Source organism: Salvia miltiorrhiza, chromosome 4 (genome assembly GCF_028751815.1).
Source record: "Salvia miltiorrhiza cultivar Shanhuang (shh) chromosome 4, IMPLAD_Smil_shh, whole genome shotgun sequence".
Taxonomy (NCBI): Eukaryota; Viridiplantae; Streptophyta; class Magnoliopsida; order Lamiales; family Lamiaceae; genus Salvia; species Salvia miltiorrhiza.
In genome coordinates, this window is record NC_080390.1 from 44,230,546 (window position 1) to 44,246,934 (window position 16,389).

Below are 16,389 nucleotides of genomic sequence, written 5' to 3' on the forward strand. Positions count from 1 at the left end.
GACATCCGCGGAGAGTTCAAAACCCTCGCATTCCCCTCAACTCCTGGCTGCTGCACGACCAGAGTTCTCTCCTACTGCACAACCGGAGTCCTTTCATTCCCAGCCGATCTAATCTGCTGCACATCAACAACCTTCAACTGACTCGAATTCTCAACAGCCTCCAAACCTGCTCCTAGAGCTCTCGTGTCCTTAGTAAGGCTAGCAACCGCAGCCACTACAAAAAATTGAAGTTTTAGCCACACATAATTTGTGACATATAATAATGTGTGACAGTTTGCCTACACATAACTAAATATGTGTAGGTAAATTCATTAAATATTTTTAAAGAATTGGTGACATTTATTTATGTGTGGATAAAAATATTTAGTCATGTTTATCTTTTATTTTATATTTTTAAAATACTCTAAATCTCAAATTTGCTTACGTGGATGAATAACTTATATAATCTCTAGTTATTAATACTCAAAAATATTTCATTTTCCCACGTCCTTTTTTTTCGAGAACCATTTTCCCACATCCTTAACGTGAAATATTTCATTTACCCGCCCTATTTTGCGCCAAAAATTCCTTAAAAAAAATGAAGGAGGAGCGGTTTCGACGTAGAAGATGAGACCAGCCACCATGAAGTACTATCTAGCATCATACACACAAGCCCTAGAATCATCACTTCGAGTATATTGTCTCATCAAATTCACCCAGAACACACCAATCAAACCCGAAGCTAATCCCGCAAACCATCCCAAATTAGCAAATTCCCATTACATGAATCCCCTGTTCCACTAAAACCAGAAAAAACAATCCCCCGGGGAGAAAGTTCTAGCAGATTGGACATGAGAATGGAGCGGCGAAGATGAAGATTTAGAATAAAATATTATGGAGAAATATTTTTAGGCAACTTAGGCTTTGGGAAAATGTTTGGAGGCGTATTCCGGTTATTGCGCGGCGCTAGAGGCAGTGGCGGCAACGGTGAAGCAGTCGTTGGCAGAGAAGGTAAATTGTTTTAAGATAACTTTTTTCCTTTTATGTCATTTAGAATTTTGAGGGTGAGATGTGGGGGTCAGTGTGGCTAAAGGGAATCGGGTATTGGAATGAATTTCACTGTAATTTATATTTGGATTGATTTTTTTGGAAGCAGATGGAATGGATAGTGAGAAAGCTAACACTATAAGGTCAAAACATTGAGTCACGGAGCAGCGTACAAGGAGTAAGATCAATGAGAGGTGATATTTTGTAGAAAAGAGATGTAAATATAAATTAGTAAGCCTTACTGCACGCTCCTGTTGGTATTGCAATCTTTCATTGAATAGAGAACTTGTCACTCAATTTCTTGTTAACGACAAGTTACTGACTTGATAAGCATCTAGGGATCAAATGTTGAAAATGGGGAGTGCAACTCGAGTTATTTTCTTAATACAATATTAGTATTTTCTATTTTGCAAAAAGATTAAATTTGTATATAAATTCTGAATTTCAGGAAAAGACAATCTTGAAGAAATTGAGGTTTCGTCTTAACTAGCCAACTCCTTATATTTTGATGCTCGGATTTCTCAAGGCTTCTCAATTTGAAACAAAGGTAAGGTATCCTATAAAATTTGTGAAATAATGTAGACTATGATGGAGATTATGACTTGATACTGTGAATTTTTCTTTCTATGTTTGTGTATGCTTAAATGTATGTGTATTTAAAATACCAGCTGCTAAGTATGCTTTGATTTTTCTAAATTTAGCTACACTGAATAAGAGGTTGCTTCTAATTTCTTCTGACATTTCAATACATGTCATTTTCACTTCAGAACATACACATATACAATATGGAAAAGTATACGTTTCAAGCTTTGGTAAGTAACTTTTCAATTTCTTATATAAGCTTTTCAACATTAATGTGTTGATGATGATTCTTGGAAGTTAGACATAGGATACTTGCACTCTGATATGATTTATATGCAAGTATGAGTGTTTATGCAATCTCTTTCATTGTTTGCTTCATGGATATGCATATTTATTAATTTGGTTTCTTTTACTTTCTTTTAGGCTGTTAGATGTCTATAAATCATAAATGGGTTGATACTTACTAATTCCTGATGCTCTTAATGTATTACATTAACTTCTTACTTATGTGTGGTCTATTTCTACTTAAGGTTGGATGATAGATAGATCAGTAAATAGTTTGACCAATTTTATACAATCTAACAATGAGTTTGCTAAATAAAGAACCGAAATATTAGTTAGATTTTACATTTCTTACTCTAGTAGATTCCATGTAGCGTGCTTTTCTTGCATAGAGATGAAGCTTATGATCATTCACTTAAGTGAAGTGACCCGGGTTCGATCCCTCTTGGGAACGAATTGGTGATTGGAGATATAAGGTTGGAGTTTGGTGAATGGAGAGATAAGGTGGTTCTTGGAGTGGATGGGGGAACTAACTACTAACATCTAACATGACTTTGACCGACCAAAAAAAAAAAAGGATTGATTCAGAGTTTTAGGAATGAATTATATATGGTGTTGGGGGGAGGGGGGAGGGGATAATATCATATTTAGTACCAATATATTCATAGAGAGGGTGAAAGAAATTAAAAAAGAAGAGATAGAAGAAGAAAGACAGAAAGAGAAATACAAGCAATGAAATTTAACAGAAATAAATGACTGAGTTTCTAGATCAATATTTCTCTCGTGACTAAGCTTTCCATTAGTCCAAGAATAATGCATAGTGAAATCCGCTGCTAACATTCCCTTAATTTCCCCACTTTGCCTCTTTTATTTGCTTTTCAACTATAAATATTGAGTTGCATAATTAATGTTTTACTTTCTGGAGTGGTTATTCTTTGATGACATATTATTATTTTCTTAATTACATATTGAACAAATGTTGGGTTGCTATAATTTTAAAAAGTGAGAATGATTTATAGACAACTGAAGAAATTATGTTGTCTATTTTCTTGTACTTATTTGTTTGTATCTTATTATGTGTATTTTAATAATATTGTGTTTCTATGATCTTAACAGGAATAAATGATGGAGTTGTCGATATGAAGTTAACCAAAAGTGCTTGAAAGAGGAGTTCTGGGAGTTTGAAAGAAAATCAAAAGTGTTTGATCAATTGTATAATTATTTAGACATGTAGAGCTTTTTGTAGTTGTCATATAAATATTGTGTACTTTCACATTATTAAATATTATTAATGAAATAATTATTTTAAGTCTTGTTCTTTTTTAATGTGTTGTATTACATTTAATTTAGGATTTTTAAAATAAGCTAGAATCATATTATAATTTACTAATGTAAAATGTAATATGATATTAATATTATATATCAAATCAAAATTAAAATAATTATAATTTGTTTTAAAAAAATTACCTACACATAAATTATAGCATTTACCCACACATATAAATAGCCACGTATACATACATGTCAGCATCCACGTCATTTCCACCTCATCACTACATTTTACTAAAAACATTTTTAACCACACATAAAATATATATTTGGTGACATATATATGTGTAGGTAAATGTTCAGTGTTTTACCTACACATATATGTATGTGTGGGTAAAAACCTTTCTTCACAAAGTTTTACCCACATTTGTTGACATTTGAATTATGTGTCGGTAAAAAGCAATATTCACACATAAACATATTTTTAGCCACACATTGATGTGTGGCTAAAACCCTTAATTTCTTGTAGTGCCTTTGCTTGCCATGAAGGCTTCAAACCCACAACTTCAGTCGTCTTCGGTCCCATCTCAGGTATAGCTTCCGCCTTGTTAGTAGCTACCTTTGCTTTGTCGGCCGGCAAACGCCGACACTTGTCCGATGAATGGCCAGTAATCTTACAATGTGAGCAGAAAAAATGCATTGTCTTAAAACCAAACTCAATATAAAAAGAAGTATTACCATCATCAATGTACATAGAGTTCAAAATCGGTCGAGCCATATCCACTTCGACAAGAATCCGAGCGAAATGCCCTACTTCAGCTTAGTCGAAGCATGATCAATGCGAATTGGATGGCCCAACGCTCTTCCAATTCCTACAATCACCTCAGGATTCCAGAATTCCCAAGGAAGATAATATATATGAACCCATATTTGAGCTAACGACGACGATTCTTTGTATGGGTCAAAGTAACGAACCTATTCACGAAGACGGATATGGCCAGAAGACAGCTCCTGAATTGCATTATTTTTAATTCTAATTTTATCCTCCAACATTGAGAACATCACCCGTGAAATAACCCTTCGCCATAGGGACGAACTTGCAATTGGAGCAATCCCAGATACGTTGTAACTCGCAAGTAATCTCCGCAAACAGACGCGGCTTGCATCCCTTACGAAGCACGAGACGACCAATGAGGGCACGTTGCTTGAGATCATCCAATTTATCCTGAGAAGAAGGAGGAACCGACAATGTAACAATATCTCCCTCTCTAATTGGATTCAGTGCCCGGAACCTATAAGCCGGAACATCGGGCTTCTTCACCAGCTTAGGTTTGACAACCGCTGCACAATTGACAGCGTTAGTAGTAATCGACTCATAGGATTTAGGCTGAACGGTCATCGCAGCAGCAGCCGAGCCTTCCACTACCGAAATATCCAAAGCATGATCCAAAGCATAATTAGGGATCAGATCAGTAGAGTTGTGGTTCACGTTTAAATTAGTTCCACCCGTAGTCTCCAAAGTAGTGTTCGAAGAAGAAGAATTATGCGCAGGAGAGAATTATTCGAAACGAGATTCAGTCCCCCCTTATCCTTCAAACCCGGCGAACGCCAGTTGCCGGACACCATACGGCGGCAGCAGAAGTCTGCGTCCAAAGCAGCCGACCCTGAAGCCATAGCAGCAGGAGGCGCGTTGGGGAAAGAAACTAAAGGGGGATTGCACCCTCTCTTATCCGGTGAAGCTATTACTCCCTCCGCCGTTTGTGTTGACCCTGCGGCCATGGCAGCAAATCGCGCAGGAGCAGTAGGAGCGATGGGTCTCTCAAAGTTGGAGAAAATCGAAGGGAGGTTGAGACCTCCCTTATCCGGCGAGACATGGAAGAGATCCGAAGCCATCTTCCGGCGAGAGCGGCGGCGGACAACTATAGAATTAAGGTTTTTTCATACGTCCGCATCTCAATCTAGGGATGTCATGAAAAATAAGATTAACTTACGAATAATTGTATCCAATAAATATGGTGAAAATTTCATTTTCTTTAAGATTCGAACCTACATAAGAATGTCTATTCATGCATTATATTAATTTATTCGTATAAATTAATATTGACTTTATTCATACACTTTCTCAATTCTCACAATATTTAGCGATCTCTCTCTCTCTCTCTCTCTATATATATATATATATATATATATATATATATATATATATATATATATATATATATATATATATATGAAACAATGTAGTCAAATGGCCATAGTGAAGATTGAAATTAAATTAATTTTTGGCCCCTAATCTTAAAACATCAAAATATGGTCATTAATTAGGTGGTATGCCTAATTTGCCCTTTTTTACTCGGCCACTGGGGTGATTGCGCAACCGCTGGATGATTGCGCGGCCGTTGTAAGCTTATGGGTGAGTTGCGCGCTCGCGGGGAAAAGCCAGCTCCCGCTGCGCGTATGGCACTTATGGCACTAATAGTGCCATAAGTGCCATACGCATCATTTTATTACTTGGTTTTATTTTGAATTTTCATTGGCACTTAAGTGCCAAAAGAACCGTTTTAAACACTTCCTCGTAGGGTTTAGATGTTCCATTTAGGGTTTAGATTATCCATTTAGGGTTTAGATGTTCGATTTAGGGTTTAGATTATCCATTTAGGGTTTAGATGATCCATTTATGATTTCTTGATTCTATTACTATTGTTTCTATTGCACGTATGACACTTATGACACTAATAGTGTCATAAGTGCCAAAATGACCATTTTACTTGGTTTTATTTTGGATTTTCGTTGGCACTTTTGGCACTATTAGTGCCATAAGTTAACGAAAATCCAAATTAAAACCAAAGTAAAATCTTGGCACTTATGGCACTAATAGTGCCATAATGTCTAACCCGACCCGGCACGCGACCCGCGTGCCTGATCCTACCTGGTCCGCCTCATTAAGGGTAAAAACGTCCAAATCAATAAAAGGTTTTTTCAATGTGTGGCCATAAATTGTGTTTTATGCTTCATTTTGGCTACTTCAAAAGTTTACTATATATATATATATATATATATATATATATATATGGGGTGCATTCTAATGAGACTGCTATTTTTCGTGAGATCATGAGTACAATAAATAAGACAGTATATAGCGTTAAATAAAGCAGCATATACTGATAAATAACAATATTAAAAAAATTAGTAAAATTTGTGCTCCCTCCAAATTTCGAACCTTGGTAAAAAAAATCGTCCTCTTGGTAAATATCAGCCATAGGATACATTAAATTTAACACTTACAAATCAATTTATGATCTCACCACATATAGGAATCTTATTGGAACGCTTCTAAATAATGATATTAAAAAAATTAGCAATATTTTCACTCCCTCCAAGTTTCGAACCTAGGTAAAATTTTTCCACCTCGAGATAAATATCAGCCATAGGATACATGAAATCAACATCCACAAATCAATTTAAGATCTCACCACATATAAGGGATCTCATTGGAACCCTCCATTTCGAATCTTGGAGGAAGCGAAAATATTACTACTTTAAAATATCATTATTCAACACTATATATTGTCTTATTCAACACTATATAGTATCTTATTCATTAGTCTCATGTTTCACGAAAAATAACAATCTCACTGAAACCTATATATATAGGGGTAGGTTCCAGTGAGATTGCTATTTTTCGTGAGATCATCGTGAGACTAATGAATGAGGCAGTATATAGTGTTGAATGTATCATATGACTAATATTTATCTAAAGGAGGAAAACTTTTACATGGGTTCGAATTCTGGAGGTATCGATTTTTTTTTAATATTGTTATATGGGGGAGAGTTACGGTATAAACACTTATTAACATATAAAATACGAACTAGTTAAAATGTATAAATTTTATGTAGAACACGTATGAATTTACTGCATAAATGCATGAATTGCAAAAAATAAATTTTTTGCTATCTATGGGATTCAAATTCGAGACCATGAATTTATGCAATAAGGTGATTAATCAATCGTAGATCTTCATGATCTAAGAGCTGAAAATGACTCCTATTTTATATTCTAAGAAGTATTTTTATTTTAGTTCACCCCTATATATATATGTATGAAGGATCACATGAGAAATATATATTTTCGTGAAAAGTAATAGTCATGCACAAACATATAAAAATATATAAACAAGAGACGGATAGATGGTGAACAATAAAAAGTAATACATATAAAATTGAAAATTAACTAATATCGTTGTTTATGTATTATTATTATTATTATTATTATTATTATTATTATTATTATTATTATTATTATTATTATTATTATTATTATTATTATTATTATTATTATTATTATTATTATTATTATTATCCCATGCTATGGCTATCATTTATTCATATTATAATTATATATTTGTGCAAGATTTTTAATTCTCGCATGAAGATGTTAGAAAGTGAAAAACAGAATCTTTAACTTTTCTCTATTTTTTAATTAAAAAAGAATTCTCTCTATTTTTTTATATAAATTTACAATATTAAATAAAGAAATTAAAAGATCGCACCACAGGGGACTCAAATTCAAGAACTTTGACCTTAAGCATTAGCCCTTACGGCTTGGCAAACTTTTCTCTATTTTCTTTTCTCTATTTTCAAATGATATGCATGTGAATATAAAAACTTAATTCTAAATATCATATTCTCCGAATTTTTGAATTTTTTTTTATAAATTACATAAATAGATAAAATTTATGTTGAAAACCGCGCGACAAAAATTTAGAATTCAGAACCTTTAATTTTGGACATTAACCTCTTACCACTATACCAACACAGGCATACTTGAAACTAACTCACTACAAAAAAATTGCTAATTGCCGGCGGCAATTAGCGACGGCGTCTTGGCCGCCGGCAATTAACGGCGGCCTTCCGACGGAGCGATAGACGACCCGAATTTTCAAATTTCCGGCGTGGCGTGGCCGCCGCTAATTAGCGGCAGGGCTCAATGCCGTAGCTAATAGGAAGCGGGTCGCGTAATAGCGACGACATTTTGCCGTCGCTAATTATTAAACCATTTTCGTTTAATTCAAGTAATTTATGATCTTTTATTTATGTTTTTCAATTAGAATTTGCAAGAATGAGTGATAATCGTATGTGGATGTACGCGAGATACAATGATCATTCTGCATTTGAAGCGGGACTTGAGAGTTTCCTTGAGTATGCGATAAATCAAACGGCGTACATAGATGGAGAAGGTAACATTAGGTGCCCATGTAAGAAGTGCAAGAATGCAGCCTTTTTATCTGTGCCTACGGTAAGAGAACATGTTAGTAGGCGTGGATTTGTCTTCAATTACACAACCTGGGTTTATCACGGGGAAGCACCGATGTATATGCCGACAGAACATGCTGGACCTAGGAATTACCAAATAATGGATGAGGATGATGGGTCATACAATAACTACGAAAGGATGGTGCATGATCGTGCTGGACCTAGTAATTACCAAGATCTTCCCAATCTGGAGGAGCCGCCCAATCCTGACGCTCAACAGATTTATGACATGTTGAACGCAGCCGATAATCAATTTTACCCATCCTGTGACACTTACTCACAGTTATCCTGGATGACTCAATTCATGAGCATAAAGGCTGAAAATCACATGTAAGAGAGATGCTACAATCAGTTGTCGTCGATGTTTAAAACGGCTTTACCGAAGGATAACAACTGTCCAGAAGACTTCTATAGTACGATGAGAAATCTGCGCGGTTTGGGTTTGCCGGTAGAGAAGATCGATTGTTGTGTTAATATAATTGCATGATGTATTGGGGGGACGATAGTGAGTTGCACAGCTGTAACTTCTGCGGCGAGTCACGATATAAGGAGACACGACGTGCATCTGGAAGATTGCGAAAGAAACATGTTCCCGCTAAACAGATGCACTACTTTGAGTGGTAATATTATCCCTCATTTGTAGTGTAAATGAGAAATGAGTAAGGGTCAAGTAGGAAATGTGAGAAAAAAAAAATGAAGGATTAATTAAAGGATGAAATTTTGTTTATCCTTCATTTTCCCATGATAAATTTACAACCAAAGAAAACGCACCCTAAAATGAAATCTTTGTCCTCCCCTCCCCAAGATTGCCAATTCTTCTTCCCTACCCATGCCTATTGCCTAATGCCTTGTCCCGATGCAAACATATGCATGCTGTGTAACAGATCTTTTCAAAATCATCAATTTCTTCTGTAATTTCTCTCTTTCTAGAAATCGATTTTTTGTGGAGAAATTTCTTTGTAACAATATTATTACAAGACAACTATGAACGATGTAGTAGTATAAATTCACTATAAAAAAAAATTAAGTTTCTATTAGTGACATGAGGTTTGGTAGTTAATATTCGTGTTACAAAAATTAGTGGCATTTAAAATTGTAATTATTAGTGACTAGCTATACTATTAAATATCACTAAATTTTATGACACACACACATAATAACTCTCAAGTCTCGTGTTATTAGTAGAATTTTTTTTTTTTTTTTTGGTAGTGAGTAGAAAAAATCATAATTTATATGATTTCAAATTTAGATTTGCGGGGTTAGCAAAAGTATTTATTCTTCTAGGGAGAAGACAATTACTAGCTACACATTTTTTTTACTAGTCCTAGGTTAAAAAATTGTTAACTGTTCGGTTTTCAGTTATAAAAGTATAGTCTTGGTCAATGCAAATGGAGTATCATACAGACGAGACGAGTATTTAATATTTTTGCTGACACGAATTTAATTTGTGGGCGTGGTGTTGGCCCTGCCCTTTTTGTCTTTATCCGTCGGCGGATATTATCCGTCTACCTCTCGTGGCTTTCAGATCGTTATTAAATACCCTAACAATTTAATACTCCTCATTTCGTACGAACAAATAAATACTACTCCCTCCGTCCACGAAATGAGTACCCATATTTCCTTTTTCATCCGTCCACGAAATGAGTACTCATTTCCCTTTTTGGCAAGTGTACCCCACACATCTCTTTAATTAATACACTCAAAAAGTGGGACCCTTAAACTATTTACACTACACTCCATACATTTCTTAAAACCCGTGCCGTCCACAAATGGGTACTCATTTCGTGGACGGAGGGAGTATAAAATATGCTCCCCCGAATATAGGGTTTGCCCTCCCAAATTAATCACTCACCAGCATCAACATTCATATATACTCTCTTCATATGAATGTCCTATTACGAAATTTATTTTATTCTTTTCTAAATATTATATTGCCCAATTTTAAACTAGAATTATATCATATTTTTAATTCTACCCTTATCATAAAATTAGAAAAATAATAAAAACTTGATATTTGAATGATAAATATCTTCTTTTTTAATATGTATTTTTTTGTGTTATATGATATTCATTTGAAGACGGATAAAGTATAATTAAGATGTTCTAAACTTTTGAGTTAGGATTAAAAAGTACTTAACACTCCCAAATTTTTAGACCTCGTTTCACTTCTCATTCTTTAAATAAAATATATTTCTTCATCTACTTCATATTCCTATAAACTTATTGGAGTCAAAACTTTCGCAAAAAAAAAAAAAAAAAATCAAATAAATATATATTATGTCAAATAGAGCCATATTTAAAATTGTTAGATGGAGTCAAACTTAAATTTTTTATACAAAAGACTATGATTTCAATTTTCAAATGGAGCCAGTTTTCAAAAAAATTAATGGGGCCAAATTTTAAAATTTTCATACACGTATAAAAACAAAATTCAAACTAAATGCAGGCACTTCTGTAAAACTCAATAAGAAAAGTTACGGTAACATGATCGGAATAAATGAAAGATTAATCGCCCTTTGCTTTTTAAAATATTTTGAAAGGGAAGAAATAAATAAAAGTAATTAGAGTTCTAAATCTAATGAGAGAGTTAAAAGTGAAATTTTTAATGGAGGATAGAGATAAAAAAAAATTGGTTAAAGAGAATTTTATATTATGAAAACAGTTAACCTAAAACATCTTATATTTTGATATGTACAGAGAAATGAAAGTAATTAATTAGAGTCTTAATGAGGGAATTGGAAAATGAAAAGTTTAACGAGAAATAGAGATAATTAATCTTGATTGAAAAGAAAACTTATATAAGAAGGGTGTGTTCTCTTTGATGGATAAATTTGTCATGAGAAAATGATGGATAATAAAAATTTATGTCTTTTAATGCTTCATTTATTTTTCCCTATTTTCTACAAAAGAGAAGTTCATCGTTTTTCATTCATTCTTTTCATTCCATCCTTGCTTCAAAATTGTAAGGTGTAGCCCCTAGAATCCACTTAATTAAGGTTTCTAAAAATGTATAGCAGCCCCTAGAATGATCTACAAAACTAGACATTCTAAGGGTTCTAAAAATGTAAGGTGCAACCTAATAGAATCCACTTAATATAATTAGAGCGGTTAACCTTTTCAAACTCTTCAATAAATAGTTTTTGTAATGGATGTCAATTCATTTTAATTTTCATTCAGTTATTTCTTTTTTTACATACTAATTATTCAACCTAAATTTTGTTTAGTCAACATTGGATTCTAATAATCATTAAGCTTATAAAGATTGTGTCTGTTTGATGAACCATCTAACTCATCCGAATTGTGATGCCGCTTGTTAATTCGCAATCGGTACGTTTGAGAATATGCAAATAATTTTCTTTGCCTTTCTAGATGTTAATGCTAATGTTCACCATGTTTTTGTTTTTCTGCGCAATAATCATTTTTAATGCAAACAAAGAAAAGAATAAATTCAAAAACTCACGAAAGTGGGAAGTTGTTAAGGTTAGGTGTCTATTATTACTTCTACCAGTAGTACTGCAATTTATCATATACACATTAATCATTTTATTTTTCAATATAGGTTTCAGTATAACCTGATTCAAAATAATGTGGCTTTTATGTGATGCGATGTATGAAAGAGATAGTGAAAGCGTGTGAAGATGATTACTCCATTTACGTGACCGCACTAGTAATAAATTATATAGTTAGCATTGATCTAGCATTTTATGCGATGCATTTGTTCTGTTGGTAGTTTCAGAAACATGAGTATTTTGAAGAGTGAGATCAACGAGGTTCATGAGGATTGGGCAATTTGTGTTATTAATGAGGTTTGTGAAATATAATCCAAATAATTCTAATTATATATGACTAATAATTTTCTTTTCCTTGTAGATTGATATGTGATATGGAGAAGTTCTTGCTTGATGATTTGACTTTTTGAAAGGTTTTTTGACATATTATTATGTGTTGTTGTTATACGTAGGATTGTCATTTGAAAGATACTGGTATTAGTGTATTTTGAAGAATGTTGTAGCTTTCTGGATGTTCATTATGAATGTTAGATGTAAAATGATGGATCTTTTTTTGTGGTTGGAAGATTAATTAATGTATCAATTTTTAAATGGGCATCTTCAATATGTATAAATTTGTTATTTTACACTCTCTCTATCCAAAAAATCATTGTCGCTTTTGCCATTTTGGTTAGTCAACAATATCCTTATCACTTCTATTTATAGCAGTATGGTCCACAAACTTCACTCCCTACAATAGTGGGACTCAAACTCCACTCATAATAATACCAACTATTATTCACCACTTTTTAAAAACTTGTGCCGTCCACAAAGTGCCAACGATATTGTGAACGGATGGAGTACAATTTATTGATATTTATAAATTAAAAATATGAAAAAATAAATAAAATAGAAAAGAATATTTTAAATTCTGGAAAGAGCATAGATGACGGTTCTATAACCATCATGTATTGTATCTAAATATGACGAATTTTCGCACAAAAATAACGGTTTTCAACCTATATATAAATGACGAGAAAAAACCGTCATATATTTTATTTTACACGACGCTTATAAAATGTCAAATGTAAAAAAATTATATGGTCATACATACCATAATATACGATGGTTATTAATTGTCAAGTATAACAAACGTAATGTATATATACACCCACATATATGACGGTTAAAAAGTATCACATATATACATGTAAATATAAAGAATGCCTAAATACATGACGGTTATTAAATGTCAAATATAATTATAAAAATATCATATTTTGTGGTATACATGACGGTCTAAAACCGCCAAGAATAATTTTACTAGCGTCATGTATTATATTATACTTGACGTTTATACATCGTCAAGTATACTTATATAACTTTCATGTATACCTAGGATATATGATGATTTATAAAGGGTTAATGGTTACTTTTACCTAGGGGTGTAATCGAGCCGAGTCGAGTCGAATAGTGTCTTGCTCAAGCTTGATTCGTTTAGCTAATCAAGTTGTTTGCTTAATTATCGATCACGCTTTAATCGAGTCGAATACACTGCCGAGCCTAATCGAGCTTTTTAAATTAAAATTTTTATTTAAAAGGTTAGTTATGCTCCTAATACATAAGTTATTTTTCAAATACATAAGATATTGTATTCACAACAATGTAATATATTTACTATTTTCTTGTAAATAAATGATGTTAATTAGATATTTATTCCAAATATTACTAATTATAGTCTAAAATATAGTAAGACATTTAATTAATAATCTTATGATTTTGAGATAAATCACTTAACGAGCTTGTTCACGAGCTAACGAGTTGAGTATCATCATGCTTGAGCTTGGCTTGTTTAGCTAAATGAGTTGTTCATTAAATTACCAATCGAGCTTTTATCGAGTCAAACGTCGAATAGCTCACGAGTAGCTTGACTCGTTTATAGCCCTACTTTTACTCATTCTCAAAGACAAAAAATAAAAAATACTTACTATAAAAGAAAACTATAAAAACTACCCTTATTTAAATCACAAAATTTGTTGAAATCGTGAACTTTGCTCAATTAATGCATGTCGAGATACAACAATGCTCGATATGCTCGACCATTGCGAGTCGAGTATATCGAGCATTAGCGTATTTGTTATAAATATATTAATGCTCGACTTCTGCGAGTCGAGCAATAGTGGTAAATACACCAATGCTCGACATGCTCAACTATTGCGAGTCGAGCAATCGAACATTAGTAGTCGAGCATTCTTAGAAAATACGCTAATGCTCGATAATTGTCGATTACAAGTCGAGCATCAGCATCAGCATCAGCATTAGCAAATTACAAGTCGACTTGTCGATTACAAGTCGAGCATCAGCAAATTACACTAATGCTCAACATAAGTGTAAAAATGTCCGAAATGGATATTTATATGTTTTAAAAAAGTAGGTATTTTTTAGATTTTATCTTTTAGAACGGGTATATATCATTTTGCCTCATTTATAAATATATAAATGTCATTTATAATATAGGCTATACATTGCACCATAATAGTCAGAACCGGTCCTGAGGGCGGGCGACCCCGGGCCCCAAAAATTTGAGGGCCCAAAATTTTTAATATATCTTATTAGTTATAGACCATTAGAACTTATGTGTATACTAAAAATTATTTGGTTTATTGATTTTGAACCCAAAAAAAATTATTGTCAAATACCATTAAATCATTAATTATCCAAGCAGATAAAATCTCGTCTCCTTCAATGTATTTCTTGAAAAAAAAAAATTGCATCTCCTTCAAACCGTTGGACAATTTTCCAAAAAATAAGAATGGAAAAGGTAGTCTCTTCAAGTTACTTTTATTACCGTTGAATAATGAATATAATTATATAACAATAAGAAACCACAATTATTATTCTCTTATACTAATTTATTTCTTGAAGCAATGAAAAAATCACATTGCAATTTGCAAATTCTGAAGATAAACCATTTTGGAACTTCCAAAAATAATTCACAAAAATCTAAAATTGTTGAAAACGTATTTGAGATTGTTAATGTCCCAAGAGAGATTGAATGGTTTTATAATATTATGTATCCAAAAAGAGATTTTAGATAGCATAGATTTAAACAATGTTATCGATGATTTTGTGAGTAAAAATGCTAGATGAAGTCATTTTTTATAAGTAATTGACATTTTTTTTTTTCATTGTATATGTACGATAATATATTAGAGGCCTATTTTTATAATTTTGCCCAAAACCTCATTTTTAACGGAACCGCCCCTGATAATAGTTAACCGTACTAACAGGGTATATATAGACGATGCCGTCATTTATGAACAAATTTCTTGTTGTGTGTATATATATATATTAAGGGATACGAGCTATATATATATATAGCCATCGAAGCTCAAACAACTGAAGGCCTTGCACATAACACACACAACTTTAGTACATAATTTTCACTCATCGAAAATTAATATTAGAAAAATAAATATACTACAATTATGTGCACGACGTAGATTAGTTTTGTCGAGAAAAAGTAGGGGTGTAATCGAACCGAGCCGAATCGAATAGTGGTGTGCTCAAGTTTGGTTTGTTTAGTATCGAATCGAATCTTAAACTTTACTTACCGAGTACTTTGAGTCTCGCGAGCGGCTCACGAGCCTAATCGAGCCTATACAAACTTTCTAAATTTATATTTATATTCAAAATATTGATTATTTTATTTTAAAAATAAATTATTTTATTCAAAATAATAAATATATTAATTATTTTCTTATAACAAACAAAATTAATTAGAGATTTAATACAATTATTATTAATTTTAATGGATAAATATAAGTTGTGTCTACTAATAATTTATATTTTTCAAACTGAATCACTTGACGAATATGTTCACGAGCTAACGAGCCGAATACTACTAAGCTCAAGTTTGGTTTGTTTATTTTACGAGCTTCTCTAAACGAACTTGAACGAGCTTTTTTCGAGCCGAGCTTCGAATAGTTCGCGAGCGACTTGGTTTGTTTACAGCCCTAAGAAAAAGTAATACATACATAAAACCAAATTTCCAACACTTTATGTACGCATGGAATTAATACTTCATGTACTTTCGTATAGCATGATCAAATCTCTCTTTTCATACCTCGCTAGCTTTTAACCGAAAATGGAAAGAATTAAATATGTTTAGAATAAATGCATATGTACGAATAATCAAAACAACACGTATACATTGTACCATAAGATTAAAACAACTGAGAAGTATGCAAGCAAACACACATTGAGGCCATATAAATACAGGATACAAGAAAGTAATACTATATTCCCTCCGTCCTAATAATAAAGACATATTTTCTTTATTGAATTGTCCCAATAATATACACATTTTTAAAGTTGATAAAATTAGGGATTAATTAAAACTTACTAATACAACACCTAATCTAACTAT

General features: G+C 32.7%; 1 long non-coding RNA gene across 1 annotated transcript; it reads left to right on the top strand.

The window, feature by feature from the left end:
* The first annotated feature begins 500 nt into the window (after positions 1-500).
* Positions 501-3,199, top strand: LOC131021954 (uncharacterized). The gene is made up of 5 exons (XR_009101104.1): positions 501-990; positions 1,136-1,220; positions 1,475-1,573; positions 1,794-1,838; positions 3,007-3,199. It is a non-coding gene; the product is annotated as an uncharacterized LOC131021954 (long non-coding RNA).
* The last annotated feature ends 13,190 nt before the right edge of the window (positions 3,200-16,389 follow it).